The following is a 22,677-nucleotide window of genomic DNA, read 5'->3' on the forward strand; positions in this document are numbered from 1 at the left end:
ATGGTGGCAAACTCACAGTATATATATCCTTCAAAACAGTGAGTAGTCGGGGCAGCTAGGTGGTACAGTGGATAAAGCACCAGCCCTGGATCCAGGAGGTTCTGAGTTCAAATTTGACCTCAGACACTTGAAACTTACTAGCTGTGTGACCTTGGGCAAGTCACTTAACCCTCATTGCCCTGCAAAAAAAAAACAACCCAAAACAAAAACAAAAACAGTGGGTGGTCCATCAAATAGCATTCAAATCTAATTAGTTAACATGATTGGAGGTAAGCTATAATAAAATGAAGTGCTGAGTCTCTCTTGGATAGGGAAAGCATCTCTATACCAGACCACCTATAGCTTCTTTAGGCTATCAATTGAAAGAATGTAAACTCTTTCCAATGGGAGGCTGAGAGTGACCCCTGGACAAGAGAAATTATCTCTACTCAGACCACCCCCAGCCTTCTGCTATCTAGACAAAAGGATCTTGAATAGCTTGAATTAAATAGATTAAATTCCTTACAAGGTTGGATGGGGTCTTACCAAGATGGAGGAGAGTCAATGCAATCTCATTATCAGTGAAGTCTTTTAAGAAAAAGGGAACTTTTAGGGGCCAGCTAGGTGGCACAGTGGATGGAGCACTGGCCCTGGAGTCAGGAGGACCTGAGTTCAAATCTGACCTCAGACACTTGACTCTTAGTAGCTGTGTGACCCTGGGCAAGTCACTTAACTCCAATTGCCTCACCAAAAAAAAAAAAAAGAAAAGAAAAGTAAAAAGGAACTTTTAAAGGATTTTAGAAGGGGAGAGCTCTGAATTTCCATCCAAATTATCGGTTATTAATAATTATTTCTCACACCGCAAATTAAATAATGATCTATTGAGAGATTCAAGTGAAATATTTATTGAAACAATGACCACAGCAAGTAGCAGGATATGAAACCCACACAAATAATCAGCTTTTATGTATATTGCCAATCAAGCCCATCAAGAAATGAAAGAACATTTCATTCAAAATAAACTACTGATTTTATAAAATATTTGGGAGTCTACTTTGTTGTCCTTTGTTCTCAAAGAAGACCAAAATGACATCACTATATTGGGGTCAAGGTACAGTGTATTCAACTGTGACTGATCAGACCAGTATTAACTCAGAAGGCCCTACCGAGGTCAAGCACAAATAGTCAATATGAATATTTGCAGTGGAGATGTCTCTAAATTTGTGCATCTCACATTTCTTTTGAGTTATTGCAATTCTGATTTGTTCATACAGTACAGCACCTTTTTTGATGAGGGCATGCCATGCTGGATGGTTCTGAGCCAGTGTCTCCAATGTCTTTTCTTTTCTTTTTTTTTTTTTTGCAGGGCAATGGGGGTTAAGTGACTTGCCCAGGGTCACACAGCTAGTAAGTGTCAAGTGTCTGAGGTCGGATTTGAACTCCGGTACTCCTGAATCCAGGGCCGGTACTTTATCCACTGCGCCACCTAGCCGCCCCAATGTCTTTTCAATCAATGTCAAAGTTCTTCAGAGAGACCTTAAAAGTGTCCTTGTCACTAATCTACTGTTGGTGGAGTTGTGAAAAGATTCAAACATTCTGTAGAGCAGAGCAATTTGGAACTATGCCCAAAGGGCTATAGAACTGTGCATACCTTTTGATACAGCAATACCACTGCTAGGTTTATATCCCCAAAGAGAAAAAGACCTATTTGTACAAAAAACAAAACAAAACAAAACAACAAAATCATTTATAGCAGCTCTTTTTGTAGTGACTAAAAATTGGATATCAAAGGAATGTCCATCAATAGGGGATTGGCTAAACAAGCTAAACAATCCATATTCACCCTTAGCCTTGCAGCTTTCAACCTTGTAGTATTTGAAGGGTTAATTTATAGATTAGGAAAGCCTTCACCAACATTAATTACTCAAAAAACCAAAACAAAATAGTTTTTGCAATGTTCATCTACAGCTATGAATGCCTAGCAGAGAATTTGCATTCCAATGCCAAATTCAAACTCTGAGTCGTTCACAATGTAAAGACATCCTGCAGTCAGAATTTGTCCTTCCCTCACCTTCCCAGCCTGGCCACAGCTTGGGATGGTAAAGGGATCTTAGAAAAAAGAAAAAAAACCTTTATCTATTAAAACAAAAAAAACCCTTTTCCATCCAAACACACAAGTACAACACTTGACAGACACATAAATGCACATAAGCCACACAAAGAAACCAACAACTGTAAGATAGTGGACTTCCTGTGTACCTTACTAGACCCCACTCTGGGTGTGGTAAGTACTGATCAGGAGGAAAGGGAGAGTGCAGCTGAGTGGGGGGGAGGAGAAGAGGGAGTAAGCAGAGATGAGGGAGCAAAAATCAGCAGGGCCACATTTATTATGTGACATGAAGAGTGGTAAGGCACATAGGACAAGAGTCCCAGAACTCTGAGTATTGACTCAGGGACATAATGCTAAATATAAGGGACTTCTAAAGGAAAGATGGTGTTATACTTTAAAGTGCCATTCATGGGCCATTTCTCCTGATCCTCTAAATTGTATAACAGCTGTTCAATGTTACAGTAGAGCTTTTTGCCTTAAGTCCAATTTGTTCCAATCTTTAAGGATACACTGGGGGTGGGGGGAAGGGTCACGCAGAATGCTTTCTCCTTGTCCCTTATCATGGTGGATTGGGCTAGACCACACTGAGAGACTACTACACCTGCATACAAGTAGGTATTGACAAAAACCAAAGAGTGTTTTTCAAGTCAGGCCATCTCCAGATTGTAGAGAAATGAAAATCCAGATGTAGGCTGGCTAGTCTGACCTCACACTGTGGGGATCCACCAGAAGCAGCTGAGGCTCCTGCCAGAGGAGAAAGCACAGTGCATACCACACCTGGGGAATCCAAGAGCCAAAGGAGCAGCCTGTCTTTTTACCTGTCACCCTGGGGTTTTCAGCACCAAAATGTTGAGGGGACTTGAGACCTGAATTGTGAGGCTTGTTCTCCCAAAGAATTATAGGCTAATAGCAAATCTTGTAAGGATAAAAAGATTTATTGGGAGAGAGGAATATATGGGCAGGAGACAGTGTCACTATGGAGACTATCTCACTGAGAAAGAGAAAAGCTGGTCTCTATATGTTTACAAACAAAGCTGTCAAAACAACTGGGAGAGGATTGAAACAACTGGAAGGGGATGAAAAGAGACTGGAAGGGGCAAAACAACTGGGAAGGGAGCATCTGGAGTTAGAATAGCACCCATCCATATCAATATATCATCTTTGTTCTTTGCAAACCAGGGTCTTTGTCATTAGTCACAATGCATTGCTGAGCTGAGAGGCAGAGCTGTTTTTTCTTATAGAATTTTAAGGATTCCTTGTGGATTAGGGTCTTTTGTTTTCTTGGGATCCTGCATCCCACTATAGACCTATATAAATGGAAAGATATTAGCTGGGGCGCTAGCAGTGGATAAAGCACAGGCCCTGGATTCAGGAGTACCTGAGTTCAAATCTGGCCTCAGTCACTTGACACTTACTAGCTGTGTTACCCTGGGCAAGTCACTTAACCCCCATTGCCCTACAAAAACAAAAACAAAAAAAATGAAAGATATTAGCTTCTCATTGTCAGGCTATACTAATACAATAAAAATGATACCATTTAAATCAATGTACTTATTCTGCATCATTATCATTGCAGACAGGACAATTGTCACAGATCTGAGGTAGCTTGTGGCATCCCCAGCACAAGTTTTAAACCTGATGCTTTCCTGGGAATACTGGCAGTGTAAAAAGTTAACTTCCTGGGGCAGCTAGGTGGTGCAGTGGATAGAGCACTGGCCCTAGAGTCAGGAGTACCTGAGTTCAAATCTGGCCTCAGACAATTAACACTTACTAGCTGTGTGACCATGTCACTTAACCCCAATTTCCTAACAACAAAAAAAAAAAGTTGACTTCCTTTATCCATTAAATGGGCCAGTGAATATCCATTTAGAATAGGGAGAGGTGGTGATAAATGACATTTTCAAAAAGCAACCCAGATAGAGAAATACTGGGATGTTAGTAGGACATCTGATCACTAAGGACATGGCAGGGCTGATGGACATGAGTGTCCAACTGAGCAACCATCTGGATGAAAGGAGCAGGGGCAGAATGAGGGCCAAAAATACTGGAGTAGAGCAACCTTATGGTCAGGGAAGCTAAGAACCCTTGTTATTAGGCATTAGTAGGAAGCATTAATTTCCTAGGCAACAGACATGCCAAGCTTGTTATTGCTTCATCTTCCAATATAGTGACCCCACTGGCTTGGCAGTATAGTAAGGACCCAAGCAGCCTTGGTCCCTCTGCTAAAGTACAGGCCAGTGCAACAGGCAGGGAATGAGAAAGAGCAATTGTAGAATCTTAGAGTTGGAAGGGATCATCTAATACAACTTGTGTCTGACCCATAATTGCCTGCACAGCATCTCAAAAAAGGGCCACCAGGCTTCCCTCAAAGAACCCTGATTCTCTCCAATTATAGAAGCTTACTTCCTTCTAAGGTAGCCAAGTCCACTTTTGAACAGCTTTGTGTTAGGAAGCTTTTCCTTATACACTAAAATCTGCCACTGCAATTTCTGTCATTCCTTGTTCTACCCTTAGGGGTTCAAGTCAGTCCAAAAAAAAAAACCCCAAAACAAAACCAAAAAATCCAAGAAAAAGAAAAAAAGAAAAACAAACCTTGTCCTGAAGGAGCTTATATTTTTCATTTTCAAAAGAAATATTTACATCCATCTCTCCCAGTTCCTCTAGGTACAACTGATTTTTTTTCTTAATCCCATGTAGGGATTTATGCTCATCTCTATTATCTTTATTATTATTATACTTATCTCTATTATCAGGGCAGCTGCGCATTTCAATGGATAGTGCCAAGGTCAGGAAGATCTGAATTCAAATGTGGCCTCAGATACATGTGCCTGCATGGAAGTCTTCTCCCCTTCCAAACTCTTTGTGAGGGGTGGTTGTTCTGATTTCTGGAGCTATCTCTGTCCCCTTTGTGCCACTCAGGCAGCAGCCATGCCTAATGGGCATTTGACTGAACTGATTGACCTCATCTAGTTTCTTTCCCAGGCCAATGAATTGCCTGGGGCTGACCATACTTTGTGAATTTTAGCTTCAGATTATTTTGTAAATCTCTCCCAAAACTCTCTTCTTCCTGAGATTCACAAGGTTTCTTCTTAATCTTCAACTTCTTGTGCAAATGAACCTGTCCAATCCAAGTGTTCTGATCTATTGTATTTTAGCAATGGATTCACAATTCTCACTGATGTGAATCTGGCAAGCTTTTTGCTAATCTACCTATATCAGTCCCATGGATGAAGATGTCAGTGTTCATTGGAAAGCAAAAATAATACCTTTCAGATGTTCTCAGGGGCAAGCAATCAAAGGGCCCTTCTGAATCTGCTATTTGCTCATTACCATATTGATTTTGTCACTGTCTTCAGAGGCAATCAAGAGTTATGTTCTAAAATTGCCTTATAAATTCTCACATATGTTGCAGTTGAGTCACTTTTCAGTTGTGTCCAATTCCCCCATTTGGGGTTTTCTTGGCAAAGATACTGGAATGGTTTGCCATTTCCTTCTCCAGCTCATTTTACAGATGAGGAAACTAAGGCAAACAGGGTGAAGTGACTTGCCCAGGATCAGACAACTACTAAGAGTCTTAGGTCACATTTGAACTCAGAAAGACAAGTCTTCCTGACTCTAGGTCCACTGTGCCACCTCATTATCCAATGTTACATATACAAAAACTATATAATTAATTAATAAACGCCAATCTCTACCCCATTGTTATGGGGTATTTGGGACTATTAAACTTTAAACTGGCCAGCTAAAGTAAAGGATAGACACACCTTGAGAAGCAAGAGAGATAAGCCCATTAGGCGTGGCTGCTGTCTGAGTGGCACAAAGGGGATAGAATTAGCTCCAGAAATCAGAACAACCACTCCTCACAAAGAGTTTGGAAGGGGAGAAGACTTCCATGCAGGCACATGATAAAGAAAAGTGCAGAGAGTCAGGAATAGAGACTGAAGAGGAATGAACATATGGCTGGTCTGTATGCTTTCCTTAACACACACATTCTGAGAGAAACTAGTTAATCAGCAGAAGAGGGTGGTAGGGGTGGAATGTTCCAGGTTGAGACCTCATGCTCACAAGATTGGCAAAAACAAAAAGGGAAAATGATAAAATGTGGTGGGACTGTGGGAAAACATGCACATTGATGTACTGCTGATACACCTGTGAATGGGCACAACCATTTTGGAAAGCAATATGAAATTGTATGCAAAATTTACTGTAAACTTATTCCCCACCCAGTCCCCCCTACCCAGGCAGGTTGAATTGCCTGGGGCTAACCAATCTTTGTCATTTCCAGACTCTTGATGGATTTAGGGACCTCCCCCACCAGCAACTTATCCCCTCCCCAGGTTTCCCCACCTTACTCCCAGGACTTTATATTATTATGTAAAAAGGGTCCACCTACATTAAGTATTTTCTATTTAGAGTTAGTAGCTTCTATACTTAACTCAGGGACAGTTCTATTGTTTCTTTTGCTAAAGGTTCATTTACATTAGTTGTAAGTGACTCTGGAGCAATCTTTTGGTTCCCTTCTATTCTGTTACCCCATAAAAACCCTGTCCTCAGTTCCCATCTTTGAGTATTCCTAGCTTCCTCTGCCCCATTAAAGACCTTATTTCTCCTATATTGATTGTTTCCTTAATTTCCAGGTTAACCTTACTGAACATCCACAGAGATCATTGCACAATCTCTTACCTTCCAGTCTTAAGTAGCAGTTGTTTGTTATCCTTTCAGGTACCAAAGCTCTGAACTTCAGTACCAAGTTAACTCTATCTTCCCTATATGTCCTAGACTCAAGGAGATAATTATAGAGGCTATAAAGATCATCTCTCTTTTCTTCTAATTGCCCAAGAGTTAGCAACAAATGATGGTCATGTTCTAAGTTTTATCTTTGTACCACCGAAAATGAAAGAAGTGCCCAATGCATAATTTACATATTCATTTGGGGTTCATCAAAAGAACATAGTGGTCATGTCCCAAGTTGATGGAGAAGAGTGCTAGAAAATGACTGCCTTAGATATTTCTACCACATAGGCAATGTGTCATTATTTTTTTTTTTAATGAACTCATCCCTGGGGGGAAAACTTAGTCTAACCCTAACCCTTAGCAGCCTTAGGTATAGGTTATCTGAATTTGAGGTTTGTATTGTACAGTTTTTCTCTTGATTACCTTAAGTGTGATACATTCAAATTCAGTAATCTTGGGAGCCTTTTTTTAATCTCACAGAGACCAACCTTCCCATTGCAGGTGATAATAATATTAAATAATAATTCTCATTTTGTGAATGAATTTGGCAGTATATATGTGTATGTGTGTAGTCTTATAAGGCTTCTTGAAAAAGTTACAAAAGGGAAAAATCTGTTGAGCTTTTAGCATGAAAATGTTGAGGTTATAAACATCTGTGTGTAAAATAAAACTATTAATTCTTAACTTTCAAGCAAAAAGGGTTTGAAAACAGTACAGTTAATTAAGTGCTTCTTTTGCATAGAAAGGGGATCTCCTCAAATGAGGATTGCTCAGATGTTTTCAATATATGATAATTTGGCAATAAATTAATTAGTCCCTCACTTAGCCTGATTTCACAGGCAGAACTTTTTGTCATTGGCACCTCAAATAGTGGTAGGGGTTGCATTGGTCATGGAAGGGTCTGGTGAATTAAAAAAGCCACCCAGAACACCATCTCTCTCCTCAATCTCTGCATACTGTGGTTTTATTTATTACTTTCTAGGTTTCTTTTCTCACATGCCTGACTTCTCCTCAAATGAACACTCTCCCACACTCTCCCACGTCTCACCTCCTCCTATGAAATTTCCATCATCCTTTTAAATTGGGCACATTGTTTAGTTTTGTAAGGGCCTAAAATTCTAGCTATGATGTCTAAAATCTAAAGAGTGGTTGCCTTAAATTAGAAGCCTTAGCAAGAGTTTAGACTTTTAAGTATTTATTAAAGCACATTAGAAGTTAGTGAAGAGAGAGAGAGATTTCCTTATAGTATGGAAAAAGTATAGTGAAGAGAGAGAGATTTCCTTATAGTATGGAAAATCCTAGTTTAGATCTATTCGGTATAGGCCAGAGAGAAAAACTTGCCTTTCCCTAACAGCCCACGTGAAGTTCTCCCTATTCTGCCTGTCCCTGATACCAAGTTGCCGTCCAGACACGAAAAGGCCTTCGTTCCTAAGCAGCTTCTCCCAGAAGCCTCCTGTTAAACCAGAAAAAGGGCCATCCACACACATAGCTCCAAATTAATTGGCTGGTACCTCTGATTGACAGGACCTACAGGTGGCAGACATCACTTCTGGATGCCAAAGTCACATGGTTTCTTTTTAGGCCAGAGCTCACAATGTCCCTCCCAGCACGGGGTGTCATTCCAATTCTCACAGTTTGAGCACAGGTTTTGGGGTGGTGCAGTTCCCAAAAATAAACATGGCATGTGTCCCTTTAACTAATCTCCTGATAGTTTCAATTTCCTCATGCATACTTTTTTCTCCTTTCTTATAGTCTCAAGAGAATGATATAGCCATCCTCTTTGTCAAAATTAATCCCTTCTGGCACAGTGGATAAAGCACTGGCTCTGGATTCAGGAGGACCTGGGTTCAAATCCAGCCTCAGACACTTTACACTAGCTGTGTGACCCTGGGAAAGTCACTTAACCCTTATTGCCCTGCAAAAAAAAAAAAAGAAGAAGAAAAAGAAAAAGCATTAATCCCTTCACTTGTACCTTTAATTGTATTCTGTTGACTTCAATTCAGCAAACATTTTTAAAGTACCTACTAGGTGATAGATACTGCATTATGGATATAAAATTCAAAATAAGACAGCTAGTCCTTGTCCTAAAGAGTTTAGATTCTGTTCCTCTCTATCCTTACTTTATTCATCCCTGCATCCAACCCCTCATCCAGCTCCATTTTGTCTCTAGACTGGCTCCTTCCCTTCAGCCTACAAAATTTCCATCCTAAAATTTTCTATCCTAAAAAAGTTTAAAAAAATTCCCCAGATTCAGCCGCTCTTCAGCTATAGTCCTATTTCTGCTACTTAAAATGATAGATTTCTAGAAAAAGTAGTCTACATTCACTATCTCTATTCCTTATCACCTTAACTTCCTTGAATTCTGGCTTTCTTAATACTGTTTCCTCCAAGTTCATTAATCTCTTCTTTATTGATAAAGTCAATGTCTGCTTTTCTTGCTCTGTGACAAGTGATACTTTGAATGATGCCTTCTCTATACTCTCTGTTTCCTTGTTTTAGACTGTATGGACAGCAAAGTTGAAAGACAGAACATCTTGTCCTAAAGAGTGGGTCAGAATGCAGTTGTTTATAATTTCCCAGCTATAGCTGATGTTTCAAGGCATTCTCTTGGTGTGGGCAATCACTGTTTAATGTGACAGTAAGAGATCTAGCCTCTGGCTGTTTGTGATGGAGTATGTTAAGAACAGACAGGAAATATGCAGGAAATGGAGCATGGAATAAGAATAATGTTAACATTGTGGTTGCAGTGATGAAGAGAGTTGTGTTATGAGTCAGAAGAAGAGAGACAATGTAGTGTGCCTGTAGTTAGTATGAGTCAATGAAATGTCTTTGTAGGGGTTATTCAGGTAGTAACTGTTTCTGGCTGCAAATCCAGAGAGGGTTGGGTTTGTTTGTATGGGAAACTTTGATTTAGGAATAGTAAGAAGGCCAGCTAGGTGGTACAGTGGATAAAGCACAGGCCCTGGATTCAGGAGGACCTGAGTTCAAATCCAGCCTCAGACACTTGATACTTACTAGCTGTGTGACCCTGGGCAAGTCACTTAAACCTCATTGCCCTGCAAAAAGAAAGAAAGAAAGAAATGTAAGGGACTTTCATTCATTTATCTATCTATCCATCCATTCATTCATTCATGTCTATTTTATTCATTCATTCATTCATTTATCCATTTATTTATTTATTTATTCATTAATTTATTTTTTTGTTTGTTTTTGAGGAGTAATGTGGGTTAAGTGACTTGCCCAGGGTCATACAACTAGAAAGTGTGTCAAGTGTCTGAGACTGGATTTGAACTCAGGTCCTCCTGAATCCAGGGCCAGTGCTTTGGATCCACTGCCCACCTAGCTGCCCCTGAAATGTATTATTTATGGAACAGCAAGGAAGTCAGGGTCTCTGGATCAAAGAAAGCATTGCTGGGAATAAGGTATAAGGCAAACATCCCATTGTTAACCTTGTGATTTCCAGTAATAAGAATTTAATTGCAAGGTCATTTGTAGGGAGTTCCCAATAAGAAGGGAAACAATTCAGAAATGTACTGCCTTCAAGAGGAGTGATCAGGAAGGCTGTATCATCACACATAATGAGGGAACCTGGACTGAGAGAGGTAATAGAAGCAAGGCTGGTGTTGCTTTTTGTCAATACTCAGCAGCAGAGAGAAGGAAAAATCCATTAAAAAGTAAAAGATTTGAGGATGAGTCTTCAGAGGAAATATAGAAGCAATAGGTCAGTGGACCCAGTTTTGAAGTCTGACTGCCATTTGCTATTTGTATAACTGATATAGTGGGAAAATGGGGTACGGGTTGGGGTTCTTGGGAATTCCTCTTTAAAGAATTACACCCTCTTGCACACAAAACTTAGTTAGAACAAGGTGATAGTTTATTTAGGAGCAAGGGAAGGGAAGGGTGGGGGGGAGGGAAACCATGAAAGAAATCCTTAGACTTTTCATGGGGAGATTTGGCATAAAGCACATGGCTCAGAGGTACCAAATCTCCTCGAACAGGAGACCGGAAGGTACTTTTATAGATGACTGATGGGGGTGGACCATCTGCCTGTGGAAAGTTCCTTTAGTGAGAGAGGACCATCCCCCACTGGTGGTAGCTGGGGAATTGGGTGAGCAGTGGAGGACCATCCCCCACTGGTAGTGACTAGAGGAATTGGGTGAGGGGTGGCTACGGATCCCTCTTCAGAACACAAAGGCCGAAGCCACACCCAAACTTATCTCCCCAGGATAAGGGAGACCGGAATGAAGGGTAGGAATCCCAAGCTAGCTCAGTCTGATTTGGTTCCTCTAGGCCTTATCTGTCCTCTGGTTTAGTTTCTCAAGGAGAAGATTCCTCGGTGTGCCCCAGAGAAATTCTGGGGTGCTCTGCGCCCCATGACATTCCCCACTTCTCTATATATATGGAAAGGGGACGAAGATTCTTCTGAAACTGCTTCATGCTGACCGGGGGTCGAAGAAATCACGGCGCAAGGGAGGGGGAGGGGAGAGAAGTGGAGAAGGCCTGGAATGCGCGAAGTTGTGAGGGGCCCAGAGAGTCCAGAGGCAACACGTAGGCACAGTGTCATGAATCCTTGAGCCTAGATGGAACAGACTTAAACAAAAAATTAAAACTGACCAGAGCAAAAGGGAAAAGGGACTTTATCAGATCAGGAGTCAAGTGGGACCTTTTTTTGCAGGACAGGGTGTGGCCTGCTTTACAGGAGGGAGTTCAAGCCTAATTCTGTGATAGGCAGTGTCTGTCTACATTAAGGGTCCTTTTATCCCATCCCTACTTTGTGCCTTGATTGCATGCTAGGACCTGAACCAGAGAGTAAGACAGAGGTCGCCCCAAAACCATTCCTAGGCTTGCCTCCTATGTCCAGCTTGGCCATAGGCCTGACACGATGCTGGTCAGGAGAGCAAGCTGCAGAGCCGATCTCTTGGGTGCTGCCCTGGGGACAAAGAGGTAGGAGAGCTGACCTCACCTTCGTGCGGCGTCCCCCACTTCTGTGTCCCGGTTTACTACAGCTGCCAGAATCTCGGCCAGCCGGAGTTCTGCTGGTAGCAGATGTGGTGATGGCGGCTGCTATTATAGAAGCTTGGTCTATGGAGCGGGCACGAGCCATCTTTTCTCTCTCTTTGGCTACTGCAAGGTCCCTGTTATTAAAAATCTTAAAAGCAATGTCAAGGAGTTGTGAGGATGGGATCTGGGGACCCCAGTCTAACTTCTGGAGCTCTCTCCTAATGTCAGGAGCAGACTGGCTGATAAAATGAATATTGAGGACAGTAATTCCTACATCTCTTTGGGGGTCTAGGTTAGTATATTTCTTCAGAGAGTCTGCTAAGCGGCTCATGAAGACAGCAGGATTTTCATCAGACCCCTGTGTTATCTCCCTCACCTTTCCATAATTGACCTGTTTCTTAACCCCCCTTCTCATTCCCTCAACTAGGCAGGTGACCATGTGATTTCTACGAGCTCTGTCTTCCCTGTTATCATAGTTCCATCTCGGTTCTATGACTGGGACAGCTGTAAAACCAGGGACCCCAACCCAATTTCCAACCTGCGAGTGTTCATCCCCAACTTGTACAGCCAGGTCCCAAATCTGTTTTTTCTCATCAGGGGTACAACAGCTGGCAAGAATAATTTGCAAATCGGTCCAGGAAAGGTCAAACTCCAGTGTCACAGACTTAAAGCCATCTATGAACTTTGTGGGGTTCTCTGAGTAGCTCCCCAATTTCTCTTTAATCTGAGATAACCTGCTTATAGAAAAAGGGGCATGCCTTACTGTTGTGCCCTTCCCAATGGGAAATTCCCTTAATGGAAGCAGGGAAGTAGTGGGAGACGCTGGTAAGGACCTGGGTTGGGGAGATAGCTCAGGTGGAGACAGAGGATTGGGCGCAGGGCCCAGTGGGGGAGGGGTGACAGCCTTTGGCTGTGGAGTAGGTGGGGGAGGGGAAACAGTCTTTGGCTGCAGCATGGGTGGAGATGGGGAAAGGGAGATAGCCGTAGGTGACTGCAGATTAGGTAAAGCAGATGGGGTCGGCTGAATGGAAAAAACAGGAGAAATGGGAACATAGTGGAGTTCCCCCCGATTGTAAATGGGGTAGAGCAGGATAGAAGGAGACTGATATCCACTCCCCGTGTGGCACAGGGAATTGGTTCTGAGATCAGCCGGTGGGCAAGGAGAGGTCTCAGTCATAGAGTGATATGACTGTGGTTGACCCATAGGTATGGAAGCAGGCGGAGAAGGAGTGGAACGAGAAACAGGTAGGGAATGAGTTTGAGGAGGAGGGGAGGCTGAGGTCTCAGAGTAGGTGCCCAAAGAGTTAGCGAATTGCTTGGGCTTGTGGTGATTCTCAACCGGCAAGGGGACCTCATCCTTTCCCTTTGACTTCTGGCTCAAACTCATAAAAGCCGATATGTATGGAATCTCTGTCCATCTCCCTTCACGCTTGCAAAACTTGTCCAATTGCAAGATGGTATTATAATTAAGGGTGCCGTGTACAGGCCAATTTCCTTCACTTCCTAGAGGATAATGTGGCCATAAATTGTTACAAAAATGTATCATACATCTCTTTCTTAGGTTTTTAAGTTCCAGTCTAGTCCAATCTCTTAGGATGCACCCCAGAGGTGAATTTTTCGGAACACTCCCTTTCTGTCCCATAACTACTGTCTAAGGAGAATAGTCTGAACCAAGAGCAGAGAGCTGGTAAGGGATAGACACATAAGCATAAATGTTCTTACCCAGAAACGTGTAGTCTGAGAGTCCGAGAGTGGTTCGGACATCTAGGAGTCCCAGGCTGCTCTCTGCTGTCCTGCAGACACCGACCGTCTCTACCTCTCTGTGACTCAAACGGGAGGTTGAGTCCGGTGGGAGAGGGAGAAGAGAAACCCAGAAGGTAGGGCCTTACCTCCAGGTTCTGTGCCAAGCGTGGTCCAGACGTCTGTTTGAGCTTTCAGCGAGGGAGGGAGACTCAGGCTGCCCTCCACTGTCGCGTGCGAAAGCTGACCCTCTCTCTACCTCTCTGTGACTCAGGCGGGAGAGGGAGAAAGGAAACCCAGAAGGGAGGTTCCCACCCCCCAGTTTTGTGTGTTAAGAGGAAAGAGGAAAATCCCACGTCCCTACAACGTTGGGCGCCAGATGATATAGTGGGAAAATGGGGTACGGGTTGGGGTTCTTGGGAATTCCTCTTTAAAGAATTACACCCTCTTGCACACAAAACTTAGTTAGAACAAGGTGATAGTTTATTTAGGAGCAAGGGAAGGGAAGGGTGGGGGGAGGGAAACCATGAAAGAAATCCTTAGACTTTTCATGGGGAGATTTGGCATAAAGCACATGGCTCAGAGGTACCAAATCTCCTCGAACAGGAGACCGGAAGGTACTTTTATAGATGACTGATGGGGGTGGACCATCTGCCTGTGGAAAGTTCCTTTAGTGAGAGAGGACCATCCCCCACTGGTGGTAGCTGGGGAATTGGGTGAGCAGTGGAAGACCATCCCCCACTGGTAGTGACTAGAGGAATTGGGTGAGGGGTGGCTACGGATCCCTCTTCAGAACACAAAGGCCGAAGCCACACCCAAACTTATCTCCCCAGGATAAGGGAGACCGGAATGAAGGGTAGGAATCCCAAGCTAGCTCAGTCTGATTTGGTTCCTCTAGGCCTTATCTGTCCTCTGGTTTAGTTTCTCAAGGAGAAGATTCCTCGGTGTGCCCCAGAGAAATTCTGGGGTGCTCTGCGCCCCATGACATAACCTTGAAAAAATCCTCTCTGGACTTCAGTTTCATCATATGTAAAAGGGAATTGAACTATATACTAACTAAGGTTCATTCTAGCTCTAAATACTGTGAAATAGTAGCTGTGTCCACGAGTCAAAATACAATATTTGTCGTGAAATGTGTTCTCATTGAAAGAAGCTAAATTTGCAGTCTTCTAGGAAGCTGATCATTTACTCCTAAGACATCATACATATCATTCTGGATGGCATTCCCTGTTGGGTTGGTGGTATTAAAGGGTGTTTATAAGCCAGGCAAGGCTTTAACCTTTCACTAACTGGCACAACAGTTGGTAGCAACTGCCAGAATTACAGGCCTTGTCAAGAAATAGTATCCAGGGGTGGTGCAATGCCAAGTGGTAGTATGGTAACCTTTGCTGTTACTAAGACACCAATAATAAGAACAATTCTTTGGAGAAACTGATTTCCCACAAGCAGGATTATCTGTCCAATTCATCCAAATTTTTATGAGAAAAAGTGTTACACAGGTACAACAACTTGGCATAGTTTCATGACAATGTTTCCAATCATTCCCACACAAGATGGTATAATATTCAGATACCTGTTTCAGTGTCAGTTACCAAAGATGAAGAAATACCTGCCTCAATCTAGTGTCCTATGAGATTTTAAAATATTGTCAATAATAATGATTAATTCTTTTAGTTCCCCTTTTGATCATATCCCATGTTATCACATCACATATTAAAGAAATTAATCTTGGAAGGAACTTAGAGGTCATCCAGGAATATGAACAAACTGAGGCCTAGAGAGTTGAAATGAATTGCTCAAGGTCCCATAGGTAGTTACTGCCAGGAATTGAAAGCAGTTTCAACATTCTTTCCACTAAATCATGCCAACTATGGCATGTAAGTTTTAAAAATAGGTAAGGTCACATGACAAAAAAGATAGATTTATGCAAGCTTCTTCAATACCTAAATCATAAAACAAAAGCAATTATGTGCCACATTTAATTCAACAAGATAAGAAGATGAAACCACATAAAACAAGACAAAAACTTCATGAATTACAAGGGAAAATTTAAACACTAGGTTCTCACACAGCTTAGTCCCTTTCATCCCAACTATACACACCTGCAGTAGTAGTAATGGATGCTCCATGGCAAAGACACTGTCCAAATGAATCTACTACATGTCTTAAGAAGCAGTAGGGGGGCAGCTAGGTGGCGCAGTGGATAGAGCACTGGCCCTGGAGTCAGGAGTACCTGAGTTCAAATCCGGCCTCACTTAACACTTACTAGCTGTGTGACCCTGGGCAAGTCACTTAACCCCAATTGCCTCGCTAAAAAAAAAAAAAAGAAGCAGTAGGTGCTGATTCTGCCTAGTCACATGAAGAAAAGGATGAGATAGAATGGAGGAATCAGCAGAGCTAAAACCATTCTGAATACAATGAAGCCCAGGGTCATAATTGAGAGGGGAGTAGCCAATCAAGCATGATGGGATGGGAAGTAGAAGCTCAGCTGGCTTTAGCATTCTCCCCCTGGAGGTTTTCAGTAGAGGGGGGATGAACCATTTCAACTAAAATTTCTACAGTAAAGATTGAAGTGATCCAGCAGAAGGAAAGGACTGAAAATCAAGTAACAAGAAATACAAGGGAATAGCTATCACACCATATTATTAAGAAAAAAAAGCTAAAAAAAACCCCCAAAAACAAACCCAACAAAGCCTGGTGCAAAAGCAGATCTGCCAATAGAAAGGATCCTAAAACTCAAAAGGAAGAATGAGTAAAACTTCAAAATGTCATGGGGTGCAGAGCACCCCAGAAGTTCTGTGGGGCACATCAAGGAATCTTCTCCTTGAGAAACTAAACCAGAGGACAGATAACGCCTAGAGAGATAAGCTGAACCTGGTCTCCCTTACCCCTGGGGAGATAAGTTTGGGTGTGGCTGCAGCCTTTGTGTCCTGAAGAGAGTTCTGTAGCCACCCCTCATCCAATTCCTCTAGTCACTACTAGTGGGGGATGGTCTTCCACTCCTCACCCAATTCCCCCAGCTACCACCAGTGGTGGGATGGTCCTCCCTCACTAAAGAAACTTTCCACAGACAGATGGTCACTCCCATTAGTCCCCTATAAAAGTACCTACCAGTCTCCTGCTAGAGGAGATTGGTACCTCAGAGTCACGTGCTTTGTGCCTATCTCCCCATAAGAAGTCCAAGGATTTCTTTCATGGTTTCCCTTCCCCTTCCCCTTCCCTACCCTTGCCCCTAAATAAACTACCATCTTATTCTAACTGCCTTTGTGTACAAGAGGGTGTAATTCTTTAAAGAGGAATTCCTAAGAACCCCAACCCCTACCCCTAACCAAACCCTGTACCCCATTTCCCCCTATTACAAGAGGAAACAAAATATATTAAGTAAATATTAAAATAAGAAAGTGAACCAGTATTACCTAACAAAAAGCAGAATTCTATGAACTCTCCAGATATCCAGAATAATTCAAAAAGAGAAATGAAATTCACAAATGAAGAAATTAAGAATTAATTTAGTTCAGAAAGACCTTCAAATATGAAGGAAAGGCAATTGAAATAAAAAAGGATTATTCAATAATCATGATAAATCAAAGAAATAGTATATCAAAAAGCAAAAAGGTACAGAGTGCAAAATTAAATGTGTATAACCCCCAATCTAAGACCAAGCTTTAACAGAAAAAGATGGATGTTGAACAAAAAGGAGGTGTTTGAAGGAATCCTGCGAAAGAAGTCAATGTATTGTTCAACTTATAAGCATCCCAAACAACAGAAACTCCATAAAAAGTAAGTAAGTGTAATTATTATGAAGAGTAAGTAATGATATAAACTACCTCATATTCATTGGTTATTGTTTAAATAAAAGCATAAGATTGATTAATGAGGTAGAGGCATACTTAGGGTTTTTGTTTTTAAACTAAGGGGCTAAAGATTTAAAAGAACAGATAGGGGAAATGAAGATGGAAGGGTTGAAAAGATGACTAAATCCCTACAGGTGAATAGATGTCTTTTGTGGGTATAAAAATTATATAAATTAATAAAAAATAAGAGGGCAAGGAGACAGAATAAGGTAGAAACTTTTAGAAGGGTATATAAATTAAGATTTAGGAAGGTAGAGAGAGAGAATAAGGGAGGGACTCTTAAAGGAATGGTTAGAATAAGGAAAGGGAGGGTAGTTAGTTGTTTGTCCTTCATTCTTGAAGAGGACCATGACATCAGGAATTAATGTGATGACTTTCAGTGAATTGGATTTAAGTGAGGGAGGACTGTGCAAAGTCACCAGCTCTGCTCTTTCCTCCAGAGCCTGGGTCCAGGGGCGAGATATACATTGAGAGGACTGGAGACAGCTTTGGATGCAGTGGGAGACTTTGACCTTTTCAAGCTAAGGTCTTTCCCAGGTCTCAGTTTGACTGAAGCAACACCCATTCAGTGATTAAGGTTAGGTAAGAAGTGAGGCAAAGAATGGCCTCCTTTACCTAGTCAAAACAACAATGAAATGAATTGAATGAATGAATGAAGAAAAAATAAAGGAAAAAACAGAGCAATATGGAGGGAGGAAGGAAGGAAGGAAAGAAGGAAGAAAGAAAGAAAGAAGGAAGGAAGGAAGGAAGGAAGGAAGGAAGGAAGGAAGGAAGGAAGGAAGGAAGGAAGGAAGGAAGGTAGGAAGGAAGGAAGGAAGGAAGGAAGGAAAGAAGGAAGGAAGGAAGGAAGGAAGGAAGGAAGGAAGGAAGGAAGGAAGGAAGGAAGGAAGGAAGGAAGGAAAGAAAGAAGGAAGGAAGCAAAGAAGGAAAGAAAATCTGCAAGGGGAAGGCCCTTAGGGTTTCTAGCCAAAACAGAAACAATTGCTATTTACCCTCACTTGGAGCCATTAAAAGACCAAACAATGGCTAATGAAGCTTGGGCTGGGACCTATTGCCAATCAATGAGAGCCAGAGTTATTTGGAGTTAAGGCATTGTCCTTAAAAAAATCAAGGCCCTAAACCCCCAGACATCTTGTGAGGTTTAAGCAATCAAAACTTATATTCCTTTGGGTAGAGAACCTGCAGGTAATAGATCTGCAGTTTTATGTGCAATCCTTCTTTCTATTCTATTTTGTTACGGAAATGCTTTTAAAAAATTTCTTAAATCAGAATTTAAGAAAAGAAAAATAATTAAATTTAATTATAAAATAACAATTAATAATATTTTTAAGAAGAAAAACCAGCACATAATCAATACATTGAAAAAGTACAAAAATATGTGCAATGTGCAACAACTCAATATGGACCTCTCACCTCTATGAAGAAATGGATTGGGAGTATCTTTTCATATCTTTTTTGGCAGGACATACTTGATCTTTCTAATTTTGCTACATTTGCTTTTAATTTGTGTGTGTGTGTGTGTGTGTGTGTGTATGTGTGTGTATGTGTGTGTGTGTGTAATTCTTTTCATTTGCATTTTTGTAGTCATTGTATTAATGTAGAATATCACACATAGCCTCTGATCTTGTCTATCTCAAACAGACCCTGCCCTTGCTATGTTCCAAACTGCAGCTGCAGTCTGTAATCTCTGCTTTCTGACCTTGTCTGTCTCAGATAGGCTCTGGCTTTGAGGTACCCCAGCTACAATGCCAAGCCTCCCTTAACGGTATCCCAACTGCAACGCCAAGCCTCCCCTAACCACTAGGTGCCACTATGCATCCTTTGGTGAATAACTGACCTCATCTTCATTTGATAAACTTGTCACTATATCACACTTACTCTTTTTGTATATAACCAGGTGTACTACAATACTCACTGCCCATTGTTGGAGGGATGAAATCCCCTCCTTGGGTCCACGCATAATAAACTCTCTCTCTCTTCACCTTGAGTACCTGGCTGAATATTTTCTGTGTCAATTGTGCCATAACAGTATATGTTGTTTTCTTGGCTCTGCTTATTTCACTCTGCATCAGTTCATGTAGATCTTTCCATGCTTCTCTGTACACATACATTATTTCTTATATCACAGTAATATTCCATTGTGTTTCTGTACCACAATATGTTTAGCCATTCCCCAGTCAATGGGCATCTATTTTGTTTCAAGTTCTTTGCTATCACAAAAATATCCTTTATAAATAGTTTGGTATATGTTATGGGGAGAATAGGGTTGGGGGTTTGGGGTAGGGGTAGGGGTTTAGGGTCCTTAGGAATTCCTCTTTAAAGAATTATACCCTCTTGCACACAAATCCACTAGAATAAGATAATAGTTTACTTAGGGGCTGGGGAAGGGAAACCAAGAGAGAAATCCTTGGACTTCTTCTCATGGGGAGAAGGCATGGCACAGAGCGTAGCTCTGAGATACTAATCTCCTCGAGCAGGACTCAGGCAGATACTTTTATGGGGGTGATCATCTGACTCTGGAAAGTTCTCTTATTGAGGGAGGACCATCCTCCACTGGTGGTGGCTGGGGGAATTGGGTGAGGGGTGGCTGTGGATCTCTCAAGCCATCTCTCTCCTCCTACCACCACAAAGGCATCAGTCACACCTAATCTTATCTCCCCAGGGGTGAGGGAGACCGGAATGAAGGGTGGTGGTCCCACAGCTAGCTCAGTCCTGATCCAGTTCCACTTATCTCTTTAGATGTATCTGTCCTTTGGTTTAGTTTCTCAATGAGAAGATTCTTTGATGTACTCCAGAAAACTTCTGGGGTGGCCTGGGCCCATAACAGTATATATGGGGAATTTCTTATGGGGGCTTCCTTGGAATATATGCACAGTAATTAAATCTCTGAATCAAAAGGTATAGACATTTTAGTCACTTTGTTTACATAATTACAAATTGCTTCCCCAAAAAGTTGTACCAATTCACAGCTCTACCTACAATGTATTATTAGTGTGACTGTCATCTCATAACCCCTCCAACAATCCTTTGACTAATTCTATTTTAAAAAATAATTTTTGACATTTACTGGGTGTGAAGTACAACTTAAGGATTGTTTTGCATTTCTCTATTATTAGTGATTTGGAACTTTCATGTGGTTATGAATACTTTTCAGTTTTTTGAGAACTATTTATTCACATCCTTTGACCACTTTCTCTTTATTAATTTTTATATATCTGGGAAGCAAACCCTTATCAGAGAAATTTGATACAATAACTATTTCCCATTTGACCTCTTCCCTTCTTATCCTAGATACATTAATGTTGTCTGTGGAAAAGCTTTTCAGTGTCATAATCAAAGTTATCTATTTTATCTTTTGTAGTTGACTCTATCCTTTGTTGCTTAAGAATATATTTCCTACCCATAGCTGTGATATGTATATGTATGTGTATGTGTATATATGTATGTATGTATGTGTGTGTGTGTGTGTGTGTGTGTGTATCTGTCCCTCTGGGTAAGAGAAGACCTGGTCTTTTTGTATGTTTAGAAACAAAAGCTGTATACAAAGCATCTGGAAGGGGCAAAACAACTGGAAGGAAAACAACTGAGAAGGACTGCCTGGGTATGAATAGAACCCACCCATATCAATATATCATCTTTATTCCTTACAGACCAGGGTCTTTGTGCTCAGCCACATTGTATCCCTGAAGTGGGAGGCAGAGTTGCTTTTCCCTTGGGAAAGTTTAGGGATTCCTTGGGTGTTGGGATCATCCCACAGCATTCCCCCCATCTTTTATTTCTGGGGAGAAAGGAGCAAAACTCCATATGCTGTAGCTTCTTCAAGGTTGAAAAATGGAGCATAGAGATGTCCTTGTTGATTGAGTAAAGAGGGAGTGAAAGGTGTTGTGGACATAGTCCCAGGGTCACAGAGGCATAGCTGTGGCTTCAGTGAAATCCTAGAAGTGACTAAAGGAGTGACAGTATTACAAATAAGCAAGTAGTGCACTATCAGTGGTAGAGAATTCAAAAGTTATGGGAGAGCCCAGAGGATGATGAAGGGAGTGGCCATAGGTGGGATGGTTCAGTCCCTGAATATAGTGTAAGGTGTTGGTCTGAGCCTAATTTCTGCCACAGTGTTTTATAGATTTCCCATCAGTTTTTTTTATTAAATAGGTAGTTCCCCCTCCCCCCTTCACAATTTGTCTTTCTGTTTTATTGAACATTGCATTATTAAATTCCATCTTTTCTGATTCTCCCTTATTTGGTCTATTTTATTTGTGGGGACCAATTTTTAATTGGGGAGTGCTAGCTAAGCGGCTCGCCGCAATATTGGGGCAAGGAAAGAAACCGGCAGCCTCCCTCAAAACAGAACAAGATTTATTTTAACAAGAATGAACTTAAAAAAAAAAAACAAACACAAACAGGATCAGTAAGATCAAGGGAAAGGAAATAAAAATGGGGAAAGGGAAATTATAATACCTGAAAAATACCACCACCCAGGAATTAGCTGAAAATATGCAACAGAATGCCTGTCGCTTTCCAGCTTCCACCTAGAATACCCAATTCTCCTCCCCCAAACCTAGAAACTCCCCACACAGCCCCAGCCAATGGGATGGCCGCTCTGACAGTCACATGACTGCCCTCACTAGGCTTCCAATCATTATAATTTTGCCAGGCCCATGTAGGCATTGGCGAGTAGTGATTGCGTGAGGTGCCATAGCCCTGGCAATGGCTACAACCAGTGGGTGGAGCACCGCTTGGTTTGTGGAGCCCCAGGCCAGTGAGCGCCAAGGCATAAAAACCTCAAATAACAATTAATTCTTTACATATTCATCTATCTCTTTGTTTTTTAAATCAGTACCAGATGGTTTTGATGACTGCTGCTTTATAATATATTTTGAATTCTGAAAGTGCTATTCCCTCTTTCCTTTCCCTCTTTCATAATTTCCTTTGGTATTCTGGGTCTTTTGTTTTTCCAAATGAATTTTGTATTATTTTATCAAGTTCTACAAGGACCCCTTTGATAATTTAATTGATATAGTATGAAAGTACACATTTACTTTGGTAGTATGGTAGTTTTTATTATTGACACAGCCTAACCATAAGCCCTAAATATTCTTCCAGATATTTAAGTTGTCCTTTATTTTTTTTAAGTAGTATTTGGTAATTTAATAGATATAAATCCTTTGTGTGCTTTGGTAGATTCATCTCCAGATACTTTATACATTTTGTAGTTATTTGGAATGATTTTTCCTTTTCTAATCTTGCTTCTTGGATTGT

The 22,677-nt window shown here is 41.4% G+C and overlaps 1 protein-coding gene across 1 annotated transcript in view; it reads left to right on the forward strand.

Annotated features, from left to right (window-relative positions):
* Positions 1–22,677, forward strand: part of TMEM71 (transmembrane protein 71) — a 139,631-nt gene that overhangs the window by 864 nt on the left and 116,090 nt on the right. The gene's annotated exons all lie outside the window — the stretch shown is intronic.

This window comes from Dromiciops gliroides, chromosome 1 (assembly GCF_019393635.1).
Source record: "Dromiciops gliroides isolate mDroGli1 chromosome 1, mDroGli1.pri, whole genome shotgun sequence".
Lineage (NCBI taxonomy): Eukaryota > Metazoa > Chordata > Mammalia > Microbiotheria > Microbiotheriidae > Dromiciops > Dromiciops gliroides.